Source organism: Sciurus carolinensis, chromosome 5, assembly GCF_902686445.1.
Source record: "Sciurus carolinensis chromosome 5, mSciCar1.2, whole genome shotgun sequence".
NCBI classification, from domain to species: domain Eukaryota; kingdom Metazoa; phylum Chordata; class Mammalia; order Rodentia; family Sciuridae; genus Sciurus; species Sciurus carolinensis.
Window position 1 is genome coordinate 157,397,454 of NC_062217.1, and position 12,461 is coordinate 157,409,914.

Sequence of the window (12,461 nt, forward strand, 5' to 3'; positions counted from 1 at the left end):
AGGGGATCCAGGCAGTCTGACTGCGAGTTCTATATTTTCAGGCTATGCAGTGACAGAGTCCAGCCGCCCTGGTGAGAAGCGGGGGAAGAAATAGACTTTGATTTCAACCCAGAGTTCAGAAACTACAAGTAGGAATTTTTTTCCCCTAGTTCTGGGCGTTGAACACAGGGCCCTCCTACGTCTAAGCAAGCACCCTACCACTGAGCTACACCCCAGCCCTTTGTAAATTTTATGTTGAGACAGGATCTCGCTGTGTTACCCCATCTCATCTCAAATTTGGGATTCTCTCGCATCAAGTGGATCACAGGCGTGGCCACCACTGCATTTGGCTCAAGGTAGGACTTCTGAGAAGACCCTATGTTGTGCCTCCTTCTGAAATAGACCATCGCAAACCAAAGCTTTACTTAGTTGGCTTGAAAATGGGAAAGGAGCCAAGGCAGTTTCTCAGTCTTCTGGTTTTTTAAATCCCAAACACTTTTGATAAGCAAAAACCTCGTTCTGGTTCCCTCCTTCTTCTCTGATACCCCCAGGAATTCTGATAAGGCGACCCTACCATCTCCCCCGTCAGAGTAAAACTGCTCGGTCTGAAAATATCCAAAATGTTCTTGTTCTGTCTACAATTAGGCGTGGGACTTGACCCACCTTTCTCTTTTTCTTATCTTCTCAAGCATAATAATATGTACAAAGCATGAAAGTTAAAAAAAAATTTTAAAACAGTGAATGAAGGTGAATCAAAGGGTAAAAAAGGGAGTATTAGGTTCAGCGAGCACGTGCATATGTGTGTGTGTGTGTGTGTGTGTGTGGTGTTGTTTGGAATTGTTTTGTTTTATATTTGAGTTGGTAAGGGGGAAAAAATTCCTATTAAAAAAAAATACAGAAAATCTGCGATTTTAGCCAATTTGTTATTCCTGGTTTTTCTATCAACAGCACATTGATTTTGTTGTCCTGGAAACTGGTGGGAGTTTCTGGAGAACTAATTACCTCATTCCAAACCAAGAGGTCACGAAAGGCTCTTTTCAACTCTGTTTTTATAGGAAACAAAGGCCGTTCCTTGCTGCTCACCTGAGTCTCTCTGGAGTCTGAAACCTGAGCCTGGACTCGTTCCTGGGATTTCGCACTTCCTGCTGCAAACCACATGTCAGGTTATGGGGAAAACCCTCTGGCTGTAGTCGGGAAGGGTGGAGGTGGGGAGGTTGAGGTCACGATTCCCTGCAGGAGGCGATCACAGCTCCAACCCAAAGCTGCTGGAAAAACATGTTCCAATAAGTCAGATAGATTGTTTTTGTAGCCCTTCAACTTCAGCGCTTTGCTCTTTCTGGTTTGAAGTGCCTTTCCCTTTTCTCCATCATCAGCGGGCTGCTTCTAGACTTCTGTGAAAGCTGGTAGCAGCCTGCCCTAACCTGTGATCTGTCTGGATTTTGTACCCTGCACCTGGAAAGTTCTTTTCATTAGATGCATATTTCATTCTCAAATATTGAGAGCCTGGGGGAATTGGGGCCTCTGAAGTCACTAACCCAGAGTGAATGAAGCTTCTTAAGGGACTTGCATGATGCTGAGGTCTCACCTAGCACTCTAGCAAAAGATGCCGAGGAGTCCGGGTGAGAGGACTTGATGAGGTTCCAACGTCCGAAGGACACAAGATAGGAAGGAAGACAACAGGCCCCACTGTTGGAAGGAGGGCCTGAATCCCCAGCTCAAATATGAGCCAGTAGAAATCCACCACCAGGGGCGAGAACCCAATCATTGTCCCTTCAACAGAGATGACAAAAGTGTTTCCTTAAAGATGACTGGCAGGGGGCTGGGGCTGGGGCTCAGCCGTGGAGGGCTTGCCTTGCACACCTGAGGCCCTGGGTTCGATCCTCAGCACCACGTAAAAATAAATAAATAAAATGAAGGTATTGTGTCCATCTACGGCTCAAAATATTTTTTTAAAAATGACTGGCAGAGGGCTGGGGTTGTGGCTCAGTGGCAGAGGGCTTGCCTGGCATGTGTGAGGCACTGGGTTTGATTCTCAGCATCACATATGAATAAATGAATAAAATAAAGGTCTATCAGCATCTAAAAAAAATTTTTTTTTTTAATTTTTAAATGTTTAAATTTTGGCAAAAATAACTGACTTAGGCCACGGTGGGGGAGAAGAAAGGAAATAGGATTTGAAATCTAAGGGATGTAAACTTGAATCCTGGATCTGCCACTTGTCAGCTGGGTGACCATCGTGAATGATCTAAACTCTCTGAATCTCTGTTTCCTCTTATACAAAATGCAAATTACAATATAAAATAGAATTACTATGAGGATTAAAGTATGTGCTTTTTTACAGTTTCTAACACATAAAGGCAAGGAACAAGTGCCTGGTCCCAGGCGATGCATCACATGGGTCTCCGTGAACCCACAGCTTCAACAGGAGCCAATCAGGGCAGCAGCAGGGGTCCTGGGGGTACCCCTCCATGAAACAGCAGTGTTGTGCACATTTTCATTTCTACAACAATGTTCAACTTTACCCGCTCCTCAGCACACCTCACCTGTTTTTCTCTGGGGTTTGCAGGGTGTTAGAAGGTAAATCTGAGCTTATTCCCCTTCCCCTTACAGGAGACCAGGAATGCAGAAGCCTGTCGTCTTACAGGAACTGTGCTGCTTGGGCCAATCTGAGTTAATGTCGTGGAGGACTTACTATTTCATGCACTTTTGAAACCAACTTAACGGGGGTATCACACCTTTCTTCTGGTTCTGTTCCTGTGAAATTATTTCCATTCTGAGCACCTTTTAGAAGTCACTGTTACCATTAATCTAGGCTATCTTTCTATAGCCTAGAAACCTTTGAAATCCCCATTCTGCCTGGCTAGGAGCCCCACCTCCTCTGTGAAGCCCTCTCTGGTTGCCCAGCACCCTGTGTGCTCCCTGCTCAGCACTGTGCCATGCTGCTAATCAGCACCATATGGCTTAGCAGGGGATGCTGCTCTTGCTCCATCAAGCTGTGCTCCTCTCTTCTTGGTTGCTAAGTCTCTCAACCAGGGTTGCCAGATAAAATACAGGATGCCCCATCAAATTTGAATTTCAGGTAAACAACAAATAACTTTGTTGCGGTGTTTCAAGTGTTACATCCCGCATATTCATGTGCTAAGTCTACAGCAGGAAGGCCAGACCCTCACACTTCTGCACCTGTGGCAACACCCAGTACGAAGGCAAGACTGTTCCAGGTAACAATAAACAATTGTAATATCCAACATTTATCAAGCACTAAGTATTTATCTTTGTCAGATACCATGCATGAGTCACGTCACTTCAAGCAGAAAGTGTGCGTGTGTGTGTGTGTGTGTGTGTGTGTGTGTTGATACAAGGTAGAGCACAATTTTGTTAAAGCAATGTAGTTTAAAGATTGAGGCAAGGCACTCAGTCAACATGGGTCAGCACTGTCATTTATTGTCCTTATGACCTGGGGTGTTTATCTAATCTTTCCTTATTCTCATTTATAAAATAATGATACTACAAGGTCTTTCCTCCTGGGACTGCCCGGGAAGCTTAAATGAGATGCTATGCTGAAGGTTTGGCACGGTGATGTTTCAGGAAATGGTAGACCCTGTGGTAGAGGGGGAGATGATGTCCTTCTTCTGGGAGCCCAGAGAGGGCAACTCTCTGGCCTGAGTCGTGTAGAGCCTTAAAGGACTGATTAGTTTGACACTTTAGGGGAGACTCCTAGGACAACAAGAAAGTGGGACTCGTTTTTAGGATACGGTGAGTAGACTTACCTAGTTTTGCATTGGGATTAATGCAAAATCATCTTCGTCAAAATGTAAATAAACTTTAAGTCCTCGTGACTGAAAAAGGAAAATTGACGTCTTGACTATAGTCATTTACAGGTCTGAGGATGCAAGTTGAAAATTCAGTGAAAGGATTTTTTTTTTTTTTAAAGAAAGGAAACACCAAGTGCGGTTCTGTCACTTGGTATCTGTCATCGTATCTCCTTTCCAAGCTTATCATGAGACAACATTCATCCAGGAATTGATATCTTGATTATGAATCTATCAATTGACAATAAGTAGAGTTGTACTCTCTCGGTTATAAAACCTTGAGGATCTTCTCCCAAACTTCCTTCCACTCCCTTCTGTCCTGTAGGAGGACTTGGGCACCGAAGTCTGGGACCAGTGCTCGGACCGTATTGCTGGATCTGAGCTTCCGCTGAGGTCTCTGCTCAGAGCTGGGGCTGTGGGAATGAAACCAGAGAGGGTGCCAGATGGCAGGGTGTGGGAAGTCTCGGGCTGGAAAGGGATGGCCAAGATAAACAAGCGACTGGAGGTCTGAAAAATGAATGGATAAACATCCAGACCAAAGTCAACAGAGCTGGGGAAGCCAACCCGGTCTCCACAGCCGGGGAGGTTTTGACACATGAGTTCAGTCTCAAGTCCTTGAAAGAACTTCTGTGCATCTGATGCTTAAGCATCTCTGCCTTTGAAGGGAGCTCAGGGGAGAGGGATTCACATAGTTCAATGCAGGAATGATGTTAAGTTTTCATTTCTCTTTAAAAACTGTAGGTGATTAATACTAGCTCATATTAAAAGAAATAATATTAATTTTTAAGAACAAGAATGGCATTATGCTTAGATTTTTAAAAAAGAATATTTATCTTTTAGAGTCACATATGGGACATTTACAGATCATATTATGATGTTGTGGATTTGCTTCAAAATAATCTGGGAATGGGGACTAGATTGGCCATAAACTGGCCAATAAACTTAGAGAACATTATATTATTTTTTTCTACTTTTAAAAATGATGCTTGAAATTTTTAAAAAATATTTTTAGTTATAGATAGACACCAATACCTTTATTTTATTTATTTGATTTTTATGTGGTGCTGAGGATTGAACCCAGTGCCTCACATATGTGAGGCAAGTATTTCACCATTGAGCTATAACCCCAGCCCGCTTGAAATTTTTTATAAAATAAAAGTTTAAATAAAATTTGTAAAAGATACATTTATTTTGTATCATAAAAAATAAGATCTAACAGTCCAGATTTTGAGGGTTTGTTTTGTTTTGTTTTCTTTTATAGGCATGAAAGATACTGGCTCCAAGTCTGCATAGAGCACAATGAAAACAAGCAAAACTAGCCATTTGGAGCTAAGAAATAAACATACATCTAAAGAGTTCATCACAAAATATGTTTCCTGTAAATTCAGATGATGCTGCACAACAGAGTCAAGACTGTGCCCATCCAGTCTGAATAGCCCGATTGCGAGACCCAATCTTGGGAAACAGTAAACTCAGGGAGTAGAATTCATGGTGTGGATCTAAGAGATGTTCCAGAGTGGCAGTTATCTCATGGTTGATCGATGGTCCCTTCGCAGTTCAGTGTAGTCTTGACCCAGACTAGGGCAAAAAGAGGGAAGAAAGTCAGGAACCTAGCATACCAAACAAAAACCCCCGCTGGAATCCTTCTCTGACTCAATTCATCATTGCCTCCCAGGCTTCTGGTATGATAGGGTCTTTTTTTTTTTCCTTTAATTTGGTTTGTTTTTTCAATCCCTGATAAATTTGAATCATAGTCACTCTATGATGTGCGCTTTGGGGGAAAAAAAAAAAGTGTTTAGAATCCTTGTTTAAACTAGAATAATGGATTCAGCTTTGAAAGTAATACATGATCATTTCCTGACCAGTGAAAGACCCCAAATCCTGTGTGACCAGAGTTAGTATTTATGTAACAAACATGCCTTGGGTTTATTTGCTGTCATTGGGGGCTGGAGAGAAATGCCCCAGCAGTTCTCCACAGTATGGTTGGCACAGCCATGGACTATATAATCTTTCTTAGTTTGCAAATGTTGTTAGAAAACCAGCACATGTCATATCATATTGTTTTTAATGCAGTAAAGAGTCAGATGATCCTGCACAGCTTGCTCAGTGCAGGAAGGCGGGGCGCAGGCCTGGCTGCTCTGCTGGCTGAGTCCAAATCAATTATGCTCTAATCAGAACTGTTTCCGGAACTGGTCAGATGGAGGTTCAGAGTGAAAAGGAAAAATTGCTATTTCTCTTCAGATCCTGTTTGCATTAGTGGACTCCATCTGAGACACATCCTGTTTGACCTCTGGTGTGGCGGGGGAAGGGAACTATTCTGTTTGACTTTTGACTGTCATTGATCCAGGGCCTTTTTTTTTTTTTTCCCCTCCAGAAAAAGCTCAGCTTGGTATTAAAGTTCAGTCATCATTCCCAGTCTATAAAGATATGTAGTCTGAACTATTCATGTTCCTCAAAGAGTGGCTCCTAACACATCTGGACACCTCCCCAGGACCTTTGTTCAAAATTCAGATTTCGACACAGTCTTAGGAAGGTGCTACTTTAACCAGTTACCTCGGTGGTTCTGGAATAAATGCAGCCAAGTTTAAGAAGTTCCTTTAGGATGAGAAATGCCCAAATCTAGGCTCCTAATCTTAAGTCACTGACTTCAGTCAGGCCTTACTCCCCTATTTATCTTTTAATGCTGGGAAAAGTGTTTGGAATTTTGGGAGCCTAGGAAGAATGACTGAAAGAGATGCCCCGCCTCTGAGCTCAGGAGCCTTTAGGATGCCCTCCACCCACAGGGAGTGGTGGCTAGTGAGAGGGAAGCGTGCCAGAGGGGTCAGCCTCAAGGCTGCTCTCAGACCCTGGCCAACTTCTCACCAAGGCATGCCAAAGAGAAAAAATAAGGATGAAATTAAATTTATTCAAATTATTTTGTGATTATATTAGTCACTTCTCTCTGGGGGCTTTAACTCTTTTCTTTTAGAGATTTATTTTTAATGTATATATTTTCAAATAATAAATGATAATTAATTCATGATACTCCTTGTACAAAAATTGTACAAATTTTACAATACCTCCTCCTACACTGACTATGTGGGAAGTCTCCCCTCCAATCCAGAGTTCTGATTTCTCAACACCAAACTGTTACTGATTTCTTATTCTTCAAAAAAAAAAAAAATGCTCTGTGCATATACCGGCAGATAGATCTGCAGAAATTCGTTTTTAATACAGCAGGTAGCATATGGAGATACTTCCATATTAGTATATTTGGGGAATTTTAAAACAAAAATAAATGATAGTGATAATACGTTGTTGTTGGGCATTTTTTTAGTGACTGAAAGATTACACACACACACACACATACACAATCACACACACACACACATATTTAGCAACCACATACCAGAACTATAGAAAGGTTTTAAATTTTTTTCTAGGCTATGAAATCTGAAAGTTGAAACCACAGCTATAATACTAATAAATAATAATTTTAAAATATATAAGAAATAAATGGTTTTTAAAACAGCAATAATAAAGAAGGTTCAGAATCCAATCCGTCAGGGCTTAAGTCCTAGTTCAGTTATTTTCCAGTTCTCAGAACTTGAGTAAGTTACTGATTCTTTACACCAGTTTCCTCATTTGGCAAAAGTAAAGTGGAGAGGGAAATGAAAGCTTCCTCTTGAACTTGTGAGTATTATATAAATAATGATTAGAAAGCACCTGGAACCTTGAACCTGCAGGATGATTATGACATGGGAGGCGCTGTGGAGTTGGCAACAGTCAGCGCTGCAGAGAGGTTACATAAGATAAGGGCTGAAGAGCTCACTGACTGGCAGTTGGAAGATCAATAAAGATTCAGCCGCGCGTAGCTCAGGGGAGTGCTATGGGTAGAAATCAGAGCCAGTGGGAGGGCTGGGTGGCAGGTGAGGAGAGAAGGACTTGGTGTTGAGTGCATGCATCTTTGTTGAAGTTGGGTGCTATGTGGTCCCATCTCAGAGAAGGTAGCGGTAGGTAGTCAAAGAAATACTGTCTGACAACCAAAAAGAAAATTTTTTTTTATCCTTTAACTTCATTTTCTCAACACTATGAAAGGCATAATGTTTCTTTAAGCTCCATTTCTTTTTCATGTACAATAGACTCCCAGCCTACACACAAAACCATATATATTCTGGTTTTTGTTATACATATATGCCTAAAATTTAATTTATGAATCAGCTACAGGAGATTAACAATAATAACTAACAATAAAATAAGACAATCATGTAAATATGTTCTCTCTGGCATGCATTCTATCTCTCTCTCTCTCTCTCTCTCTCTCTCTCTCTCTCTGCCGCCACAGGGTAGGTAGTATATTCAGCATGGATATTCTGTACAAAAAGATTATTCATTTCCCAGAAAGAAAGGAGTCGGATGGCATGACATTTCATTACACTATTCAGAATCGCAATTTAATATTTGTGAATTGTTTATTTCTGAAAATCTCCATTAATATTTTCAGACTGTAATTGACTAGGGATAACTAAAACCAAGGAAAGTAAAAACAGCAGATAAGAGGAACTACTGTAGTTCCTATGCTGTTCCTATGCTTCTCTCACTAAAACTGGTACTTCTATCTCCTCCAAAAAAACTCTCTCTAGCTAGGTAATGCTCCTCTTTCCCTTCTCCCTCCATTCTCTGGGATTCTGTCTCAAGAAAGTACCATTAGTCTGGCAATGATAAAATCCTTTGCAAAGAGCAGAAATTATTTACAAACACACAATCCTCTTTGGTTGTCAAGAGGGGTGGGGAAGATAGGAATCTTGTTTTCTAAAAGAAATACTTTTCCCCCTCACAAATGAATGAATGGTGGATGAAATCAAGTCAAACCCCAGCTGCGTAGATCCATGGACTGTGCCACAAGGTGCACCTAAGCAAAGCTTGGAGGAGCTGTGAGCAGAGCATATGCCCGTGGGAAACCCTGCAATGCGTGGAACAGGAATTGGTTGATCCAGGTGCCCTGCTAGACCAGAGGGAGTGATATTTAGGGACAGAGAACATTCCAGGACCTCTCCAGTTAAGAAAGCCAGTTATCACTCTGCACACAGAGTTGGCTTCTCAACCCAGAACCACGCAACATGCTTGCACAGTGCTTAACACACTGCCCTTTTCCATTTCTGAATAAGCCATTCATGGCCAAAGTTCAACTAGAAATTTCTGGCAAATCCTGGGCATCAGGCCCAACATCCCAAGGTGAGCACATGATGGGCAAAAGAAGACAGGAGTTAATACTCTGAAAGCATTCCAAGCTCTTTGGAAGGGAAGCCTCTCCCAGCCCCTCGCCTCCTCCTTCAGGAAAACTAGAGCCCAGTTTAACAAAGCGCAAAAGGGGAAGATTAAACCTATTAAACTTGGTGCTTACAAAACAATGCTCTGCTTCACTTGAAGATGCAGTGCAAATAATTGAGTTCACCTATTTCACCAGTTCAGATGAGTGCCAATTCTAAATAAGTAATGGCTTTTTTATAGACAGAAACTCAAACTAGGAGAGGAAAGACAATGGAGCTATAGAGCCCAGGCTTTGGGATTAGACAGACCTTGTCACACCCTGACTCTATCAATTATTATCTGTGTGTCTATGGACAAGTTGCTTAATCACTCTGAGCCACAGTTTCCTTATCTATAAAATGAAGATAATAACCATACCTACTTGGTAAAGTTGTTGTGAGCACATGTTCAGGGCATTGTGCCAATCAGAGTATTGTTCAATCAAGAATTTCTGCTGTTGCTACTAGGCGGGGGGGGGTTCTTGAAGAATTGAACTTCATGAATGTGCGAGAATTTTAATAAAATCTTAAATTTTTGAATGATTTTACATCTACAGAAAAGTTGCAAATACAATCCAAGGAATTCCCATATGCCCTCACTTAGACTTTTTAAAACATTAACATTTTAACATCAACATGGTACTCTGCCAAAACTAAAAAACTTTCACACATTATGCACTTCACACAGACTGCACTGCATTTAGAAGTATTTTTTTAATTAGTACCATCTACATTATTAATCAATTAGTGTATCTGGTATCAAAACCTAAACGTACCTTTCTAAAACACTTGAGAGTTCTTGAAAATCATTTATTCTCTAAAGTGTTTTTTTTTTTACAAACTTGTTGACCTATTAATTGGCATAATAAATCCATTTTGCATGGTTAGTGAAATAGTCAAATACAAGTTAGCATCTGCCTGAATTACCATGATGTTCAATTTACTTGGATTTGAATTAATAAGATTTTACTCTGCACATAATCATTTCCTTCAAAGAGATCCAGTGTCTGACTCTTAGTAGGTGTTAAAAGATATGTATTGCTCAAATGCATGCAAAAGTGACAGCTTGGCTTGCTTAAAACTACAGTTAGGTCTAGTTTGTGTTGCATTGGGTCTTGTTTTGAATGATCTCTTGGAGCTAAACTTTGCCTTTGCACATAGAACCTGTTTGTACAAGACTATACAGAATCTGAGCAAATAAGACTCACTGTTTGGCAAACTACAGATTTCTCTACCATCTTTCACTCAGCAAGTAATCATCCCTTGAGGGGAAATCAATTCTGATGTTGAAAAGAAATGTTTTACTTTCATCTCTGAAGAAAACCATATTTATGTGTACAAATTCAATTTCTTAGAAGTTGCAGTAGTTGCTGTTTTTAATAAACAGCACTAACCAGAGATGATGAGAATCACCAGGGTGGCCGTGTCAATGAGAAAGACAGAGATAAAAGTGCCTAGCCAACCGTGAACTTCTTGGTGTGGCACTAGATCTGCTGCAGCTCTGCTGGGACATCAGGGATAAGTTATTACCAGAGAGGTGTGGCAAAGGTGTGGCCTCTGTCACCAGTGTTGAATGCAGCATTGCACCCAAGTCATTCATGCAATTATTCTTTTGTTCAACTCAAAACACCTATCAAGTAACAACTATAGACCACCTACTAAACTTATACTAGTCAAAATGTGACCTGTGGATTATGCATTTACCAGGAAGCTTGTTGGAAATGTAGAATCTCAGGCCCCATCTGAGACCTGTCCATCAGAATCTGCATGTTAGCAAGAGCTTACAGAATTTTACATTTGAGAAACATCAGACCAGACGACAGGGATCAGAGTCAGAATGGTGCCAGAGATAGATGATACAATTATTGAAGAGACTATCAATGAAAGTTTGGTCAGAGTTATAGGAAAACACCAAAAAGGAATGGGGAACCTCCCTGAAAGCAAAGCAAGAAACTGTTAACACCCCTACAAGAGCTGTAGCTATAGGAGAGAGTCAGGCTGTGGAACCAATGGTGTTTTGTACAGTCAAGTGACCATTATCAAACTGTGCCTTTACAGGAGGGAGCTAGGGGAGTAAATGCCTCAAGCTTTCTTTCATTCTCCAGCCAATGTGTTTCTATGCAACAAAGTCAGAGGGTGAGAATACCTAGATGGTGGAATCTGCACAGGCCAGGTGATCCCGACAGAGAGCTCAGTGGGGAAGGGTAGAAAATGTCTCTGTTAGAGGCCAACAGAGAATATCCATCATACCATAAAGCATGGACTTTGCTCTCCAAAAGACTTTAGGTATATGTGGTTTGGAGGTGAGATTAGACCCTTATTGTGCTGATGCAAAAACTAGATTTTTAAAATGGACTTAATTTGATATTCTAAGATCCTCCCAGGTTACTTTTTAACAAGTTAACCAAATTTCTGAGCAACTCTTAGGTGAAAGTCACTCAACTGGGTTCTAAGAGGAAGATAGAAGTATTAGATATGGCCTTACCTTCAAGAAGCTTGCAATTTTAGAGAATAAGTGCTTCCTACACAAGAGTCTGCAGTCAGACTCTAACTATCACCCAGAAGACTCTGGAACCAGACTGCTGGGTTCAAAACTGTTCTTACTCATACCAGTTGTGAATGTGCCACTAACTTCTCTGTACCTCTGTTTCTTCCTAAGTGACATTGGGATGATGATAAAAATAAGTGCCTGACTCCAGGGATTGCTGTGATCATGGTGAAGATTAAAAGAGCACATGAAAAGTATTTTTAATGGTTAGCAGCTAGCACATCATCAACCTTATATGTACTAGTTATTGAAAACTAAGAAAGAACCATGTCCCCTGTTGCAGAGGATCCAAAAGAAGAAAGTATCAGAGTGGTGATATAAAGTTTCCTTCTAGATATATTGAAATGATCCAATTAAAAGAGAAAAACCACATACAGATAATCATACTGTTGGCACAAGGATACAGAGGTATTGAAACAAGTAAGTTTGAGAAACCTGGACTTCTAGTTATATCTAGCCCCTGGCCCATGCAATCCCTCTGAGTGTTCTTACAGGATCAAGAGACTTTTTAAGGGGGACAGATTCCTACAAAGCCTTCTCATTAAGAGGAAAATGAAATGTAAATATAAACATAGGAGTGCTTTTAAGGAATTGAAGTTGATTGTGTATTCAGAATTGCTAAAGGAGCTCCAAATATGTATGCCATTCTGGGCATTAAGCACTAGCAGCTGTGCCAACACAAGTCACACATACAGATCTGAGGGCAGAAGTCACCTCTTGAGACTTTGTTTAGTTACCTTTTTTCCAGGATTTCCAAAATTTCAGGCTCCTTGTTTTAGATCCAGCACTAGTTTTTCTTTGCTTTTTGATGAACTTTTGACCCAAACTGCATTTCCA

The 12,461-nt window shown here is 40.8% G+C and overlaps 1 long non-coding RNA gene across 2 annotated transcripts; it reads left to right on the forward strand.

Moving 5' to 3' along the window:
* The first annotated feature begins 226 nt into the window (after positions 1-226).
* LOC124985371 (uncharacterized) lies at positions 227-6,970 on the forward strand. Of its 2 annotated transcripts, none has more exons than XR_007108849.1 (5): positions 227-335; positions 1,035-1,142; positions 2,590-2,705; positions 3,059-3,197; positions 5,050-6,970. It is a non-coding gene; the product is annotated as an uncharacterized LOC124985371 (long non-coding RNA). The 2 variants fall into 2 exon arrangements; XR_007108848.1 differs by having other exon boundaries at positions 1,035-1,137.
* Positions 6,971-12,461: the final 5,491 nt, after the last annotated feature.